The sequence below is a fragment of the Somniosus microcephalus genome, chromosome 9 (assembly GCF_052327205.1).
Source record: "Somniosus microcephalus isolate GS21.2 chromosome 9, FLI_Smic_1.0, whole genome shotgun sequence".
NCBI classification, from domain to species: Eukaryota; Metazoa; Chordata; class Chondrichthyes; order Squaliformes; family Somniosidae; genus Somniosus; species Somniosus microcephalus.
In genome coordinates this window covers 50,826,998-50,846,136 of record NC_140995.1, presented here as the reverse complement: position 1 = coordinate 50,846,136, position 19,139 = coordinate 50,826,998, and the positions used below count along the sequence as shown (strand labels likewise).

General features: G+C 47.5%; 1 protein-coding gene and 1 pseudogene across 3 annotated transcripts in view; both read right to left on the bottom strand.

Annotated features, from left to right (window-relative positions):
• adgrb3 (adhesion G protein-coupled receptor B3) overlaps positions 1-19,139 on the bottom strand; it is a 1,304,794-nt gene that overhangs the window by 330,099 nt on the left and 955,556 nt on the right. The window lies entirely within an intron of this gene.
• LOC147112373 (uncharacterized) lies at positions 16,123-17,918 on the bottom strand (annotated as a pseudogene).

Genomic DNA, 19,139 nt, shown 5'->3' with positions numbered 1-19,139 from the left:
AGTATTGTGTGCAGTTTTGGTCGCCCTATCAGAGGAAGGATGTTCTTGCCATGGAGGGAGGGCAGCGAAGATTCACCAGGCTGATACCTGGGATGGCAGGAATGACGTATGAGGAGAGATTGGGTCGATTGGGCTTATACTCACTGGAGTTTAGAAGAATGAGAGGGGATCTCATTGAAACTTATAAAATTCTAAAGACTAGACAGACTAGATGCGGGAAGGATGTTCCCGATGGTCGGGGAGTCCAGAACCAGGGGTCACAGTTTAAGGATAAGGGGTAAGCCATTTAGGACAGAGATGAGGAGGAATTTCTTCACCCAGAGAATGGTGAACCTATGGAATTCTCTGCCACAGAAGGCCGTAGAGGCCATTTCATTAAAATATATTCAAGAAGGAATTAGATATATTTCTTAAGGCTAAAGGGATCAAGGGATATGGAGAGAAGGCAGGAACAGGGTACTGAATTTGGATGATCAGCCATGATCTCATTGAATGGCAGAGCAGGCTCGAGGGGCCGAATGGCCTACTCCTGCTCCTATCTTCTATGTTTCTATGTTTTGTTATTGTTACACTTCTTTAGGAATTTCAGTTTGCACGGGCTACTCCTTCTTAAGTGTGTCAGCCATGGCTCAGTGGAGGGCAGTGTATTAAGTGAGTGGAGGTCTTTCCAGCCTTAAACGAGAGCCCTACCTGTGGGGTCCAAGCCAGAGAAGGGGACCCTCATAGAGAAAAATTTGAATGATAGAATCTTACAGCACAGAGGAGACCAGTCAGTCCATCGTGCCTGTACTAGTTCTTTGAAAGAGCTATCCAATTGATCCCACTCCCCTGCTCTTTCCCCATAGCCCTGCGAAGTGTATATCCAATTCCCTTTTGAAATTACCATTGAATCTGTTTTCACCACCCTTTCAGGCAATCGTGACAACTCGCTGCATAAAAAGAAATTCTCGTCATCTCCCCCCTGGTTCCTTTACCTTTTTACAAATTACGGAAGATCAGCCCCCTTGCTAAAGGACCCCCTGTAAGAAATTGTGAATTGGAAGGAATTGTGAATTGTAAAAGAACTAATAGTTTTATACACAAAATGGTTTTGCCTAGCTCAGCAGCCAGGATAAGGTGATGATACAGAAGCATTCCAATCATGTCAGATAAGGAGTTGCACAAAGGGCTGAGGTCATTTACAAGGGTATAACGCAGAAACAGGCCTTCATGTAGGTATAGCTAGGCCTGATAAGAGGTTGAGTAAGGAGCCTTACAAAAAACAAACTGTCTAGGAGAAAGTGCAAGATGTACAAACAGGAGATAAGCAAAGGAATGACTTCATGAGACTGGGAGGGGTTTGCCATAGGTACCTATTCCACTGCAATTGGACAATTGAATGGGTAACAAATGATTGATGTGGGTATCTACCGCCCCCCCCGCCCACCGAAATAAGATATATAAATGGGCAGCCGAAAGGAAAAAAAAAGGCAGAAAGGGGAAGAACTTTCCCGGGGAGGCAGAGAGGAGGAGATCTTCCTCTGAGGTGGATCTCATGCTGGCTTTGGCCTAACACCTCTGCCAGCTTTGGGAGACGACCAAAGAGGAAGAGACCACTGCTGCAGGCTGCAGGGATGGGAGGCCACCGTTCTGCCTCAACCTCCGTCTGTCTGCCTGTCCGTCCGTTCTGAGTCCGGTAAACCGTTCTCATCTGTTACAGGTTGTATGTCTACTTTGTCTATCCTGATTGCATGTTGTACTGAACTATATTTGAACTGCCGCTCCTTAATAAAATGACCTATGACTCCTAAGACCCTTTGGGTAATTTGTGTGTGACCTGTGATCCAAATCTTACATACCTACAAAGGGCAGGCGGGTGCCAGAGCTTCTGGCTGACATGAGCAGGTGGACACCAGAGATGTGTCCGAAGTGGCACTTGTCCCTGCCTGGCCCATGTAAATTAAGTGCTCCCCCTCTTCCTGAGAGTGCAAACTCTGGCTGGGTCGGTGCTGGAGGGCACCATCGGACGTGATCTCAGCATAACCTCCAGGGCCATGATCCAAGAAATTTCAGGGCTGAGATATGCATTTCAATAGACTGTACTTTTCACTCTCCGAGATCTCTGCGCTCCTCCAATTCTGGCCTCTTGCACATCCCCGAGTTGCATCGCTCCACCATTGGCAGCCGTATCTTCAGCTGCCGAGGCCCTAAGCTCTGGAGTTCCCTCCCTAAACCTCTCCGCCTCTCTACCTCTCTCTCCTCCTTAAAACCTACCTCTTTGACCAAGCTTTAGGTTACTTGTCCTAATATCTCCTTATGTGGCTCGGTGTCAAATTTTGTTTGGTAACGCTCCTGTGAAGCACCTTGGGATGTTTTACTATGTTAAAGGTGCTATATAAATGCAAGTTGTTGTACCTATTTACCGTGTTACAAATAGGAACATATAGGAACATAGGAACAGGAGTAGGCCATTTAGCCCCTCAAGCCTGTTCTGCCATTCAATGAGATCATGGCTGATCTGTGACCTAACTCCATATACCCAACTTTGTCCCAATCCCTTAATACCTCTGGTTAACAAAAATCTATCAATTTCAGATTTAAAATTAACAATTGACCTATAATCAACTGCTGTTTGCAGAAGAGAGATCCAAACTCCTATCACCCTTTGCGTGTAGAAGTGTTTGCTAACTTCACTCCTGAAAGGCCTGGCTCTAATTTTTAGGCTAAGTCCCCTCGTCCTAGAATCCCCAACCAGTGGAAATAGTTTCTCTCTATCTACCAGTTCCACTTAAAATCTTGAAAACCTCGATCAAATCACCCCTTAATCTGCTAAATTCCAGGGAATACAAACCTAATTTGTGAATTCTCTCCTGGTAATTTAAACCTTGGAGTCCAGGTATTGTTTTCGTAAACCTACACTGCACTCCCTCCATGGCCACTATATCCTTCCTAAGGTGTGGTGCCCAGAACTGCTCACAGTGCTCCAAGTGTGGTCTAACCAGGGCTTTGTATAGCTGCAGCATAACTTCTGCCCCCTTGTATTCTAGTCCTCTAGATATAAAGGCCAGCATTCCATTAGCCTTTTTGATTACTTTTTGTACCTGTTCATGACATTTTAATGATCTATGTACCTGGACTCCTTAGTTTCTTTGAACCTCCACTCTTTCCAGCTTTTCACCATTTAGAAAGTACTCTGATCTGTCCTTTTGTGGTCCAAAGCAGATGACCTCATACTTGCCTACAGTGAAATCCATTTGCCACTTTCTTGCCCATTCACTTAATATATCAATACCTCTTTGTAATTTTATGCTTCCATCTACACTGCTTACAATGCCGCCTATCTATGTGGCTCTCTATCCCGTCATCTAAGTTGTTAATAAATACAGTGAATAGTTGAGGCCCTAACACAGATCCCTGTGGGACACCACTAGCCACATCCTGCTGATTTGAGTATCTGCCCATAATCCCTACTCTCCGTCTCAAATGTAACATGCTCAGCCAGAGTCTTATTTCAGAAATGCTACACATCATTCATAATAATAAAAAAGCTTCAATAGTACAAGAGTATCTAAATAGTAACAGAGATGACAAATTAAAATATATTTCAACAGAATTCACTGTATGAGTAGTGCACAGAAACAAAATAAGAGAATAAAGGTCTAAATTTAATATTTAGTGAAGAAAGGGGCAGATGTTTCCTGGGTATCACTGAATACTACATTATTTATTTTGAATTTAAATTTTAAAAAGTAATTAGGCAAAGTGAGAAAATATAAGAATTAATCGTGACCACCAGTAGATCTCCCATGCCATTGCTCATGCATAGGAAGGGAGCTGGGCCGGGGGTGGAGCAGTTGGATGGGGAATGGAACACAGCAAGGGATGCAACAGCAAGGCAGGTAATGCAATTGGATGAGGTGGGAGCAGGAGCAGGGATAGAGTAGGACACAAGGCCAAGTTGAAGCAGGGATGGATTGGAGTCAGTAGCCTGTTATCTGGCAGCTAGGAACGAAAGCATTCAAGGAGCTAAGGATGGGATTGGAGACTTTCCTGGGGCTGAGAGTTGGAATTGGAGGCATCTTAAAGGTTCAGTTTGGAATGGAGGTGTTCCTAAGACTGGGACAGAAGTTGATCAGAATGGCAGGGCTGATTCTGTTTTGTTATTTTTATACCAACAAACATAGCTACCTGCAAAGTATTCACTTAATCATTTAATGTTGTCACAGGCAGGGGCACAAGGAGGCTTGAAACAGCAAGTCCCGACTTGCTCTTTGAATGATTAAACTTGCTGTTCACCAGTAAATAAAAATCCTGGAGTATGGTGGTACTTCCTGCCCCACACACCAACATTTGGTGCTGTTTATTGTACACAAATGCATTTGTGTACAATAAACTTCATTGCATTCTGGGAGGTACAGTCAATGGAGTGCTGGCACAAAACGATGCTGCTCTATTCTTGGGCCTAGAAATTCAGTTGCTTGCGCCAGCCGGTAGCACCTTAGGAGGAGGAGATATTGGGCGCTAGGCGGCTAGCGGCCGGGCGCAGCGCGATCTGCGCCTCTCCCCAACTTCACTAGAGATTTAGCGTCGGCGCAAAGTCTTTGCACGCGCTCAGCTGCGCGCACAGATCCTGACGTCATTTCATCGTGCAACGCCCTTTGTGCGCCCCAAACCAGAACTTCAGTGGCGCCGCCCTTCTTTGCGCCTGGCGCCCCCAGCGACTGGTAGAGGGGAACGGTTCCCAGTCGCTGCAGGGTGCGGGGGGCGCTATTTAAAGGGGACTCCTCCTGCATTATAAGTGACAGCCATTTTGTGCCAATCCTTCTGTGTGAGAGACAAAGGCAGAGAGCTTTCTGCTTTGACTCAGCGCTCGCACAGGTACTTCTGGCTTCAGGCCAGAGCTTTGCACTTGGATTTCACTTTCAGTGCCATAGCCTTGAGTCGCCACATATACTGTAATGGGGGCTACAATGGCTTTCAGCATTGCATTCAAAGGGATCAGAGACGCCGTGAGAGAGTGCCAGTCATGGCCAGACGGAGAAGGGCCAACAGGTGTCGGCACAGGAGGCCTTACCCACCCAGGGTATACCGCCAGCAGTTCTCATATCTGAACATGTCTGAGGAGCAGTGTGTTCGGAGGCTGCGATTCAGAAGGGAGGTGGTCACTGAGATCTGCCACCTGCTTCGCAGAGATCTGCAGCCACAGCTGAGGAGCAGGACATCTCTGTCGGTGGCAGTGAAGGTGACGGTGGCTCTCAACTTCTATGCCACCAGCTCCTTCCAATCCGCTACTGGGGACATTGCCAACATCTCCCAGTTCGCGGTACATTGCTGCATCCGACAGGTGAACAATGCCCTTTTCAGAAGGAGACGTCAGTACATCTCCTTCCCCATGACCCTGGACAAGCAGCAAGAGCGTACAATGGGATTTGGAAGAATAGCGGGCTTCACCGTGGTCCAGGGCGTAGAACTGATGAACCAGCATTGGTTAGGCCTTGCTTCAGGGCTGCAGTGCGCAGGGCATGGCAGCCAGACAAGTCCACCCTCCCCCTTTAAGAGCTGACCGGCGCCAGAGTGTCTGCCGTCAATCATCAACTCGCCGCACCTGCACTGCGCCCGCCCTCGGGGGTATCGCCCCGGACCGCCGGCTTAGCGCCTAATGATAGTCGTGCATCGCCTGTTTTAGCGCAGCAGCAACCTCTTGGGGCGATGCGACTGAATATCGGCGAAGGTGGCGCGAACTTGCGCCGGGCGCAAACTTTAGCGGCCGCCCGACTGTAGTGCCCCGAACGTGGCTACACTGAATTTCTAGGCCTTGGTGTTTTAGCCTCTAGCTGGTTGAGCCTATTCATTCTGAGAAGCTTCTGAATTGACGTTTCAGGCATCGATAAGATGGTGGGCCTCACAGAGAGAAGTGTTGGTGCAGAGATTTTAAATACCCAAAAAGAGAATTCTATAAGTATGTTTAATGATTTTGTTGTCAACTATGTATTTTTTTTAATGTGTTTATTAATATTATATTTTCAGATTACTGGCAAAACTAGTCGGCAGCTGAAAGGATTTTTACTTTCTTGCTAATTGTTTTATTGATAGTTGTTTGCTGACTTTTGATTCTTGATTGCTGGTTTTCATACTGGCATGCTGCTTGTTCAATGTTGGATCCCTTCCTGTTCAGTTGCAATTTGTTGTTGCTTTATGAATGTCAATTAGGTGCGAGTCTGACACATACTCTGCATGTGTGGCCAATGATAGGAAATACAAGCACAAATAGGACTGAGTTACCTGGGCCTTGGGGGAGGGTGGATTGCTAGGGTTCGGGGCCGCACGTGACCCTAGGGTCATAGATCGGACAGCCCTGACCTATTATTTTTTTCTTGTATTTATTCAGGAGAGTGAGCTGGGTGTATAGGAGATATAGCAGTATTCCAACCTTCCATACAGTAATTAGTTTATAAACAATCCATATTTAAATGCAATTACTGTCCTTCTGTAGAGTTGACTTGATTAGATTGAAGTTACAATAAGAACATAAGAAATAGGAGCAGGAGTAGGCCATTTGGCAACTCGAGCCTGCTCTGCCATTCAATAAGATCATGGCTGATCTTGGGCTCAAAGCCACTTTCCTGCCCACTCCCCATAACCCTTCACTCCCTTACCTTGTAAAAATCTGTCGATCTCCACCTTAAATGTATTTAATGAGCCAGCCTCCACGGCTCTCTGGGGCAGAGAATTCCACAGATTTATGACCCTCTGAGAGAAGAAATTCTTCCTCATCTCTGTTTTAAAAGGGCGACCCTTTATTCTGAAACTATGCCCCCGAATTCTAGATTTCCCCACGAGGGGAAACATCCTCTCTGCATCTACCTTGTGGAGCTCCCTCAGTATCTTACATGTTTCAATAAGATCACCTCTCGTTCTTCTAAATTCCAATGAGTATAGGCCCAGCCTGCTCAACCTTTCTACAAAAGTCAACACTCTCATCTCTCGAATCAACCGTGTGAATCGTCTCTGAACTGCCTCCAATGCAAATATATCCTTCCTTAAATAAGGAGACCAAAACTGTACGCAGTGCTCAAGGTGTGGTCTCACCAATACCCTGTACAGTTGTAGCAGGACTTCCCTGCTTTTATACTCCAACCCCCTTGAAATAAAGGCGAACATTCCATTTGCCTTTTTGATTACTTGCTGCACCTGCATGCTAACTATTTGTGTTTCATGCACAAGGACACCCAGGTCCCTCTGAACTGTAGCATTTTGTAATCTCTCTCCATTTAAATAATAATTTGCTTTTTTATTTTTCCTGCTAAAGTGGATAACCTCGCACTTTCCCACATTATACTCCATCTGCCAAATGTTTGCCCACTCACTTAGCCTGTCTATATCCCTTTGCAGATTCATTGAGTCCTCTGCACAACTTGCTTTCCCACCCATCTTTGTATCATCCACAAACTTGGCTACATTATACTCGGTCCCTTCATCCAAGTCATTAATGTAGATTGTAAATAGTTAAGGCCCCAGCACCGATCCCTGTGGCACCCCACAAGTTATCGTTTGCCAGCCAGAAAATGACCCATTTATCCCGACGCTCTGCTTTCTGTTAGTTAGCCAATTCTCTATCCATGCTAATATATTATCCCCAACACTGTGAGCTCTTATCTTATGCAGTAACCTTTTATGTGGCACCTTATCGAATGCCTTCTGGAAATCCAAATACACCACATCCACTGGCTCACCCTTATCCACCCTGCTCATTACATCCTCAAAGAACTCCAGCAAATTTGTTAAACATGATTTCCCTTTCATGAAACCATGCTTACTCTGCTTGACTGCATTATGATTTTCCAAATGCCCTGCTACTGCTTCCTTAATGAAGGACTCCAGCATTTTCCCAACAACAGATGTTGGGCTAACTGGTCTATAGTTTCCTGCTTTCTGTCTCCCTCCTTTCTTACTGGGACCTCTCCAGAGTCCAGGGAATTTTGGTATATTGCAACCAATGCATCCACTATCTCTGCAGCCACTTCTTTTAAGGCCCTGGGATGCAGGCCATCTGGTCCAGGGGACTTGTCGTCTTTTTGTCCCATTATTTTACCAAGTACTATTTCCTTAGTGATAGTGATTGTCTTTAGTTCCCCCTCCCTGTGGCCCCTTGATTGTCCATTATTAGGATGTTGTTAGTGCCTTCTACCGTGAAGACAGATACAAAATATTTGTTCAGAGTCTCTGCCATTTCCCCGTTCCCCATTATTAATTCCCCAGTCTCATTCTCTAAGGGACCAATGTTTACTTTAGCTACTCTCTTCCTTTTTATATACCTGTAGAAGCTCTTACTTTCTGTTTTAATATTTCTTGCCAGTTTATTCTCATAATTCATCTTCTCTCTCTTTATTTTTTTATGTCATCCTTTGCTGGTTTTTAAAATTTTCCCAATCCTCTGGCTGCCTACCAATCTTGGCAACATTGTATGCCTTCATTTTCAATTTGATACCATCCTTTACTTCCTTAATTAGCTACGGATAGTGCCCCCTTCTCTTAAAATCTTTCTTTCTCACTGGATTATATTTTTGTTGAGAGTTATAAAATATCTCCTTAAATGTCCACCACTGCATTTCAACTGTATTATCTTTTAATTTATTTTTCCAGTCCACTTTAGCCAGTTCTGCCCTCATGCCATTGTAATTGCCTGTTTAAGATCAAGACATTGGTTTGAGATACAACTTTCTCACCCTCAATTCAACCATGTTATGATCACTCTTTCCCAGAGGATCCTTTACTATGAGATCATTTATTAATTCTGTCTCATTACACAGTACCAGATCCAAGATAGCCTGCTCCCTGGTTCCATTACATACTGTTCTAGGAAACCATCCCAGACACACTGTATGAACTCCTCTCCAAGGCTACCATGGCCAATTTGATTTGTCCAATCAATATGTAGATTAAAATCAGCCATGATTATTACTGTACCTTTTTTACAGGCCTCCATTATTTGTTGATTTATACTCTGTCCAACAGTATTGCTACAGTACAGGGGCCTGTAGACTACGCCCACCAGGGACGTTTTCCCCTTATTATTTTTTATCTCCACCCAAACCGATTCTACATCTTGATCTTCTGAGCCAATATCACTTCTCACCACTGCACTGATCCCACAATGAGGATATTAATTCTATGAGGAGAATTTTAAACCACCACCCATCCCCCAAGGAGGCCGGGGATAGGATGTGGGGAGCGGTAACAATCAAGTGATTGTCCCATTCCCATTTTCTTCGCACCCGCCGCCATTTTGTTGGGATGTACTTCGCAGTCAGCCAAAGCTCCCGCTACAGGCAGGCGGGAGCCTCGAATGTAATGCAAATCGGGGTCTTATTACACAATTAGGACCCCAACATCACTTTGCCACTGGCACGTGGCAGTCTTGCCCATCAGTGAGGCCACTCGGCAAAACCTAACGGGATTGGTGGCAGATTCATCAGGCTGCAAGATTTAAACAAGTAAGAGTCTCCAGGCATTCAGATCATTGGCATCTGTGTGCTGGTGAGGATTTTTTGAGCTTAGAGTGTGAGTCAGAATATTGCATATTTCTGAGGGTCTCTTTGGTTTCCTGACTTGAAGAAGCTGTAAAGATTTATCACGGGTGATGCTCTGCTTTGTACTGGGAGCAGGAAGTGGAGGAAGAAGAGCAGCAGCAACCACAGCTGCACAGAAGTCTCAACATCCAACAGGAATGGCAGAGAGGCCTCTGAGGGTACAGCAAGTGAAGGGGGCCTGCTCGCAGAAGCGCTACCCTCCCAACAAGGCGTATAGAGGCCAAGGGTCACTTTTCTTGACATGTGTGAGGAACAGTGTATGAGGAGGCTGCATTTATCAAGGCAGATGGTTGCTGACCTTTGCGGCCTTGTGCAATAAGGCCTGCAGCTTGCAGTGCCAAAGGATCATACCATGCCAGTGGCTGTGAAAGTGACCACCGACCCTGAATTTTTTTGCCAGCCTGTTACAGTAGATCTGTAAGTGCATCAAGCAGGTGACAAACATACTATTTGCCAGATCAAACCACTACATCTCATTCCCAATTGATGAAAACTTCTTCTTAGGCAGTCCCTCTGAACCGAGGATGACTTGCTTCCACACTAAAAATGAGTTCTCAGGTGACTGATGAGTCCAATACGGGACCTACAGTCTCTGTCACAGGTGGGGCAGACGATGGTTGAAGGGGTGGGTGGGTGGGGTGCTTGGGCTGACGTGTACTCCTTCCGCTGTTTGCGCTTGGCTTCTGCTTGCTCCCGGCAAAGAGACTCGAGGTGTTCGGCGCCCTCCCGGATGCTTCTCCTCCACTTTGTGCGGTCTTGGGCCAGGGATTCCCAGGTGTCAGTGGGAATGTTGCACTTTTTCAAGGAGGCTTTGAGGGTGTCCTTGAAGCGTTTCCTCTGCCCACCTGGGAGAGCCAGATTGAGAAGGCCCAGGGGTTCGTAGCAAGGGTTGGTTTCTCTAGAGTGCTGGCAACTAGTGACTGCCATCAGGGCACCTCAGGACCAGCAAGGAGCTTTTGTTAATCACAAGGGGTTCCAATCGATCAGTGTCCAGCTAGTAAGTGACAGCACCAAGAGAAACATACAGGTCTGCGCCAGATACCCAGGCAGCTCCCATAACTTTTAAAATTCATTTTCGGGATACGGGCATTGCTGGCAAGACTAGCATTTATTGCCTATCCCAAATTGCCCTCAAAAAGGTGGTGGTGTGCCGCCTTTTGAACCGCTGCAGTTGGTGTGGTGAAGGTACACCCACAGTGCAGTCAGGGAGGGAGTTCCAGGATTTTGACCCAACATGAATAAGGAACACCGATATATTTCCAAGTCAGGATGGTGTGTGACTTGGAGGGGATCTGGAAGTGATGATGTTCCCATGTGCCTGCTGCCCTTCTCCTTCTAGGTGGTAGAGGGCACAGGCTTGGGAGGTGTTGTCGAAGAAGCCTTGGCGAGTTGCTGCAGTGTATCTTGTAGATGGTACACACTGCAACCACGGTACGCTGGTGGTGCAGGGAGTGAATGTTTAAGGTGGTGGATGGGGTGCTAATCAAGCGGGCTGCTTTGTCCTGGATGGTTTCGAGCTTCTTGAATGTTGTTGGAGCTGTACTCAGAGGCAAGTGGAGAGCATTCCATCACATTCCTGACTTGTGCCTTGTAGATGGTGGAAAGGCTATGGGGAGTCAAGAGGTGTAGCCACAGTATTTATGTGGCTGGTCCAGTTAAGTTTTTGGTCAATGGTGACCCCCAGGATGGTGGGGGATTCACCAATGTTAATGGCCTTGAATGTCATGGGGAGGTGGTTACACTTTCTCTTGTTGGAGATGGTCATTGCCTGGCACTTGTGTGGCGCAAATGTTACTTGCCACTTATCAGCCCAAATCTGAAGATTGTCCAGGTCTTGCTGCATGCAAGCACAGTCTGCTTGATTATCTGAGGAGTTGCGAATGGAAATGAACACTGTGCAATCATCAGCGAACATCCCCACTATTGACCCTATGATGGAGGGAAGGTCATTGATGAAGCAGCTGAAGATGGTTGGGCCGAGGACACTGCCCTGCGGAACTCCTGCAGCGATGTCCTGGGGATGAAATGATTGGCTTCCAACAACCACAACCATCTTCCTTTGTGTTAGGTATGACTCCAGCCAGTGGAGAGTTTTCCCCCTGATTCCCATTGACTTCAGTTTTACTAGAGCTCCTTGATGCCACGCTCAGTCAAATGCTGCCTTGATGTCAAGGGCAGTCACTCTCACCTCACCTCTGGAATTCAGCCCTGTTGTCCATGTTTCGACCAAGGCTTTATGAGGTCTGGAGCCGAGTGGTCTTGGTGGAACCCAAACTGAGCATCGGTGAACAGGTTGTTGGTGAGTAAGTGCTGCTTGATAGCACTATCAACACCTTCCATCACTTTGCTGATGATTGAGAGTAGACTGATGGGGCGGTAATTGGCCGGATTGGATTTGTCCTACTTTTTGTGGACAGGACATACCTGAGAAATTTTCTACTGTGCAAGTGTTGTAGCTGTACTTGAACAGCTTGGCTATAGGCACTGCTAGTTCTGAAGCAAGTCTTCAGCACGACAGCTGGGATGTTGTCAGGGTCCACAGCCTTTGCTGTATCCAGTGCGCTCAGCCGTTTCTTAATATCATGTGGAGTGAATCGAATTGGCTGAAGACTGGCTTCCGTGATGGTGGGGACCTCAGGAGGAGGCCGAGATGGATCATCCACTCGACACTTCTGGCTAAAGATGCTTGCGAACGCTTCAGCCTTGTCTTTTACACACGTGCTGGGCTCCACCATCATTGAGGATGGGAATTTTCATGGAGCCTCCTCCTCCTGCTAGTTGGCTAATTGTCCACCAGTATTCACGACTGGATGTGGCAGGACTGCAGAGCTTTGATCTGATCCGTTGGTTGTAGGATCACTTAGCTCTGTGTATAGGATGCTGCTTCCGCTGTTTAGCATGCATGTAGTCCTGTGTTGTATCTTCACCAGGTTGGCACCTCATTTTAGGTACACCTGGTGCTGCTCCTGGCATGCTCTTCTGCACTCCTCATTGAACCAGGGTTGGTTCACTGGCTTGATTGTAATGGTAGAGTGAGGAATATGCCAGGCCATGAGGTTACAGATTGTGGTGGAATACAATTTTACTGCTGATGGCCCACAGCGCCTCATGGATGCCCAGTTTTGAGCTGATATATCTTTTCTGAATCTATCACATTTAGCACGGTGGTAGTGCCACACAACACGATGGAGGATGTCCTCAGTGTGAAGATGGGACTTCATCTCCACAAGGACTGTGCAGTGGTCACTCCTACCAATACTGTCATGGACAGATGCATCTGCTACAGGTAAATTGGTGAGGACGAGGTCAAGTAGGTTTTTCTCTCGTGTTGGTTCTCTCACCACCTGCTGCAGTCTGGCAGCTATGTCCGTCAGAACTCGGCCAGCTTGGTCAGTAGGGGTTCTACTGAGCCACTCTTGGTGATGGACATTGAAATCCCCCACCCAGGGTACATTCTGTGCCCTTGCTACTCTCAGTGCTTCTTCCAAATGGTATTCAACATGGAGGAATACTGATTCATCAGCTGAGGGAGGGCGGGAGGTGGTAATCAGCAGGTTTCCTTGCCCATGTTTGACCTGATGCTATGAGACTTCATGGGGTCTGGAGTCAATGTTGAGGACTCCCAGGGCCACTCCCTCCCGACTGTGTACCACTGTGTCACCACCTCTGTCCTGCCGGTGAGATAGGACAGACCCAGTGATGGTGGTGGAAGAGTCTGGGATGTTGGCTGAAAGCTATGAATCTGTGAGTATGACTATGTCAGGCTGTTGCTTAACTAGTCTGTGGGACAGCTCTCCCAATTTTGGCACAAGTCTCCAGATGTTAGTGAGGAGGTCTTTGCAGGGTCAACTGGGCTGGGTGTGCCTTTGTCGTGACCAAAGCCGGTGCCTAGTTTCCATCCAGTTTTATTCTACTTATTGTTTTTTGTAGTGGTTTGTTGCAACTGAGTTGCTTGCTCGGCCATTTCAGAGGGCAGTTAAGAGTATAATTGCACAATACTGCAGATGCTGGAAATCTGAAATAACAACAGAAAATGCTGGAAATACTCAGCAGGCCAGGCAGCATCCGTGGAGAGAGAAACAGAATTAACGTTTCAGGTCTGGGACCCTTCATCAGAACTGGAAAAAGCTGGAGATATAACAGATATTAAGCAGGTGCAGAGACAGGGGATGGGGGGGGGGGGGGGGGGAGGGGAGGAAGGAGTAGAAAGAACATCCTGTACTTTTGTAAGAGGCAGGAAAGGTAAAATGTTGCAAATGGGAATGGCAAAAATCATACTGCATGAAAAATGGGGGCAGGGATAATTATCTGAAATTGTTGAACTCAATGTTGAGTCCGGCAGGCTGCAAAGTGCCCAATCGAAAGATGAGGTGCTGTTCCTCGAGCTTACGTTGAGCTTCATTGGAACAATGCAATAGCCCGAGGACAGAGAGATCAGAGTGGGAGTGAAGCGGTGAATTAAAGTGACAGGCGACCGGAAGCTCAGGGTCACCCGTACGGACTGAACGGAGGTGTTCCGCAAAGCGGTCGCCTAATCTGCGTTTGGTCTCCCCAATGTAGAGGAGACCGCATCGTGAGCCGCGAATACAGTATATTAAATCACTTGTACTTCCTGCAATTTAATATACTGTATTCGCGGCTCACGATGCGGTCTCCTCTACATTGGGGAGACCAAACGCAGATTGGGCGACCGCTTTGCGGAACACCTCCGTTCAGTCCGTACGGGTGACCCTGAGCTTCCGGTCGCCTGTCACTTTAATTCACCGCTTCACTCCCACTCTGATCTCTCTGTCCTCGGGCTATTGCATTGTTCCAATGAAGCTCAACGTAAGCTCGAGGAACAGCACCTCATCTTTCGATTGGGTACTTTGCAGCCTGCCGGACTCAACACTGAGTTCAACAATTTCAGATAATTATCCCTGCCCCCATTTTTCATGCAGTATGATTCTTGCCATTCCCATTTGCAACATTTTATATTTCCTGCCTCTTACAAAAGTACAGGATGTTCTTTCTACTCCTTCCTCCCCTCCTAACCCCCCCAACCCCCCCCCCGTCTCTGCACCTGCTTAATATCTGTTACATCTCCAGCTTTTTCCAGTTCTGATGACGGGTCCCAGACCTGAAACGTTAACTCTGTTTCTCTCTCCACGGATGCTGCCTGGCCTGCTGAGTATTTCCAGCATTTTCGGCAGTTAAGAGTCATTGCTGTGGGTCTGGAGTCACATATAGACCAGACTGAGTAAGGATGGCAGATTTCCTACCCTAAAGGATATTAGTGAACCAGATGGGTTTTACGACAATCCAGTAGTTTCATGATGACCATTACTGATAATAGATTTTTATTCCAGGTTTATTTAATTAACTGAATTTAAATTCCCCAGCTGCCGTGGTAGGATTATGAACTCATGTCTCCGGATCATTCATCCAGGCCTCTTGATTATTAGTCCCGTAACATAACCGCTATGCTACCGTACCCGGCATTCATCCTGCATTACTCCAACATCCCCCTAGTTTTTGACCATGGCAGGAATTTCAGAAGATGGCTGCTTGGGGTTAAAGGGCTACCGCCTTCTAACTTGGCACATGACATTCCTTTCAGAATCCCATCAGGCCTGGGCAAGTTGAGATATAAGCAGAGCCACCAGGAGGAGGATCATCAAATTCACTATAGTGCTCCTAAAGCTAAGGTAGGTAATGGAGGCTCCCTCCATTATACACTTGAGAGAGTCTCCCGCATAATTGTGGCCTGTTGCGTCCTACTCAATGTAACTGCCCAGAGAGGATTGCAGCCGCGTCCTACTCAATGTAACTGCCCAGAGAGGATTGCAGCCGCGTCCTACTCAATGTAACTGCCCAGAGAGGATTGCAGCCGCGTCCTACTCAATGTAACTGCCCAGAGAGGATTGCAGCCGCGTCCTACTCAATGTAACTGCCCAGAGAGGATTGCAGCCGCGTCCTACTCAATGTAACTGCCCAGAGAGGATTGCAGCCGAGTCCTACTCAATGTAACTGCCCAGAGAGGATTGCAGCCGCGTCCTACTCAATGTAACTGCCCAGAGAGGATTGCAGCCGCGTCCTACTCAATGTAACTGCCCAGAGAGGATTGCAGCCGCGTCCTACTCAATGTAACTGCCCAGAGAGGATTGCAGCCGGAGAAGACAGAGGAACAGGACAAATCCTCATCTAGCGAGGAGCAGCTGGCCGAGGGAAAGGCAGCACCACCTCGCAATGGGAGAGAAATGAATTGCACAATGGTTCAGCTGAATTGCTCAGTCCTGAACACTGAAACCAAGCCCCTCTGCAGTAATAGTCCTGGAAGCCTCAGTCACCATGTCCCTTAACCCTGCATTGTCTAGCATTAAAATCATTCTGCCAACTTTCACATCCATGACTTTATGACAAGACAGACCCATAAGCTGCTCTACTAACGCACTGCAGACTAAGGTGCCAAAAGTAATGAAGATGTTAATGAGCATCCAAACACAACTAGTTGTTTCAGGTAATTAATCACCCATATTTCAACCCATAGTGACCTTTTTAAAAGTAGATTTACTCACTCGACCACCTCTATGACGTGTCTCCCCCCCGCCGCACCCATCCCTCTTCCCCCAAGCCACCATGGGATTTCAGCAGAGCTGGTGGTAGGTTGCTGTGGATTATGTTGGGACTCTTGAGGTGCTCTAGGCCGGTGACCTCTGGGAGCTTGAAGCTGTGAGAGCCCGGCTGTAGACTGCAGCTCCTGGGCTGCTGCTGGGGCTGTCTGGCCCAGCCAGCATTCTGACACCATGGTGGATATTGGCTGAGGGGGTGACGAAGGAGCAGCCATGTTGAGAGAGGGCAACAGTTGCCTGTCTCAGAGCGCCACCATCACTCCCATGGGACTGTGCCTCATCACTCCCATTGATCTGAGGGAGAGCGGACTGCAGCAGATGAGTGATGCCTTGAATGCCCCTGTCTTTGTGGTCCACCAGTCTATCCATCTGGTACACCAGTCTCTCCTAGGTGGAGCGGATGTTGCAGCTAGTTGACAGCTGCCTGAGCTTCCATCAAATCTGCAAAGGCTGGTGACACAGATTCCACTCTGAGAGTACGGCTGTAGTGTCCCTGAAGGTGGCCACATGCTCCAGGGTAGATTGCAGAGTGGAAAATTCATGCGACTGAACTCCACACATGCAGGAAGTGGACTCCTCCATATGGTCAGACATGGTGCTCAAAGTATTTGGCAGGGCTTCCAACACCTCATAAGATCGCTGGTGTGCCTCAAGCACCATGGCTGGGCCTCGGTGTCTGTTCCACTCAGTAGCGCTGGGAGAGGACGTCACCCTCCAGAGACTTGTCTCCTGCGATGTCCCTATCACCCTGGTCACTTGTGCTGTGCATTTCACCAGGTGCAGGCTCCTCTAACTCACTATCTATCCCACCCAGGGTGCCAATCTCTGGGCTGGTTCCTCAGGAGAGATGTAGTATGTGATGGTGGTTCCTCAGGAGGGATGCTGTCCTCCAATGTGTCTTTTCCAGAAGGTTGCTGATCAAGTTCTTGCTGCTGAGAGAGATCTAGAGGAAAGAAGAGAGGGACAAGAGTTATGATGGCATGGAGAAATTGGAGATTTGCACATGCAAGGCTTGACCACTATTGCTCATGTTTTAAAGTTATTGGAAGATGCAATTGCTTATGGTTCATGAAGGGAGTCGAGTAATAAGCAGCCACCTTGCTCAGAGGATTCACCAGCTTTGGCATTTCAAAAGCTGTCAGCTCTTGCTGTGCCACAGATTTCCATTGTCTCCTGCTCCATCTGATTGAAGGCCACGATGACTGGTGTTCCTCCACTGGTCTTATCTCTTTCCCTTCTACTGTGCACTGAAGGAGAAAGAGAGAGGAGAGACATATGAGTGGCTACTGAGGAGGCAAGTGCACGTGTTGGGATTCTGCATGTCGCACACAGGCTGAGAGGGAGATAAAGCAAGAAGCTGGGAGAATGGGGAGGTTTGGAGTGGCAAGTACGTGGCTTGAATGTGAATTGAGGAAGGAGTCATGAGAGGAGGTGCAGGTTGTACAATTGACACCAGGTGAGACGAGTTAGTGGAAGGAATGAAGGCAGTAAGCAGCAGGTGAGTGTATGTTAGGAGTGACAATGAGAGGTGGTGCAGTGATACAAGGATGGTGATTGCTCTGAATACTAGAGAGAAGGGAAGAGATGGACTGGACCAGGTGCAATGCAAGAGATGCTAGAAGGAGTGGCTGTACTCACCTTTGCTGTCCTTGTGAGGTCGTTGAATCTCTTGCGGCACAGTATCCAGGTCCTTAGGCTGATGTTTCTGCTGTTGACCTGATCTGCCACCTCTGGCCATGCTTTCTTCACCAGGCTGTTGGCCACCTCTTTCCCATGTTGTGGGAAAAGCATGTCAATCCTAGCCCTCACCTTGGACGCTAACACCTCCAGGGAGGCAGCAGGAATTCTGGGGGCTACCTTTCCCCTCCTTGAAGCCAGCAGATTCGCAATTTGAAGTTGTCAAAGTCTTGAAAGTAAGTGAATGCAACCTCACGCTGAGAGTTCTGACGATAGGTCATCGACCTGAAATGTTAACACTGCTTCTCTCACCACAGATGCTGCTTGACCTGCTGAGTACTTCCAGCATTGTCTGTTGTTCATCCAGTTGAGAGGTGCATTCATCCTTCAAGCATAAAGGGTCGCAGCTTCCACTGGAAACTACATGTGTCAGGTGGGCAGGCAAACTGCCTGCTGCCAATGTGAGAGGCTGACCAGCCCGCCATGCATATGATAATAAGCCCCAGAACTGAGAAACAGCTGGGCCTGGCACCGACCATGGGTGTCGAGCCTACTGATTGCCTCAGACCTCCCACCACCCTGCCCTCGCGCACCCCCCCACCACCCCGCACCCCACCCCACCACATGGATCCTGCTACCCGGGATGTAGTGTCGCTAAGGTGCAAAGGACAGGAACATAGGAAAAAGAGTAGGCCATTCAGCCCCTCGAGCCTGTTCTGCCATTCAATTAGATCATGGCTGGTCTGTATCTTAACTCCATCTACCCGCCTTGGTTTGTTAACCCTTAATACCCACGCCTAACAAAAATCTAGCAATCTCAATTTTGACATTTTCAGAAGACCCCCAGCCTCAACAACTTTTTTGGGGAGTGAGTTCCAGATTTCCACCACCCTTTGTGTGAAGAAGTGCTTGCTGACATCACTCCTGAATGACCTAGCTCTAATTTTAAGGCTATGCCCCCTTGTTCTGAACTCCACCGCCAGAAGAAATAATTTCTCTCTATCTACACTATCAATTCCTTAATCATCTTAAACACCTCAATTAGATAACCCCACATGACATCATCCCACTATGTTAGCCCTCATATACCGTGTCCAAATTTGGGCATATGAATTATACACCTGATGTCATTTCTGGAGAAACTACAACTCTTAGGAGGCAGCATAAGGAGTGTGGATGGCAGCAGGAGGTCACAATGGGACATCGACAGATTAAGTGAGTGGGCAAAACTGTGCCAGATGGAGTTCAATGTGGGCAAGTGTGAGGTCATCCAGTTTGGATC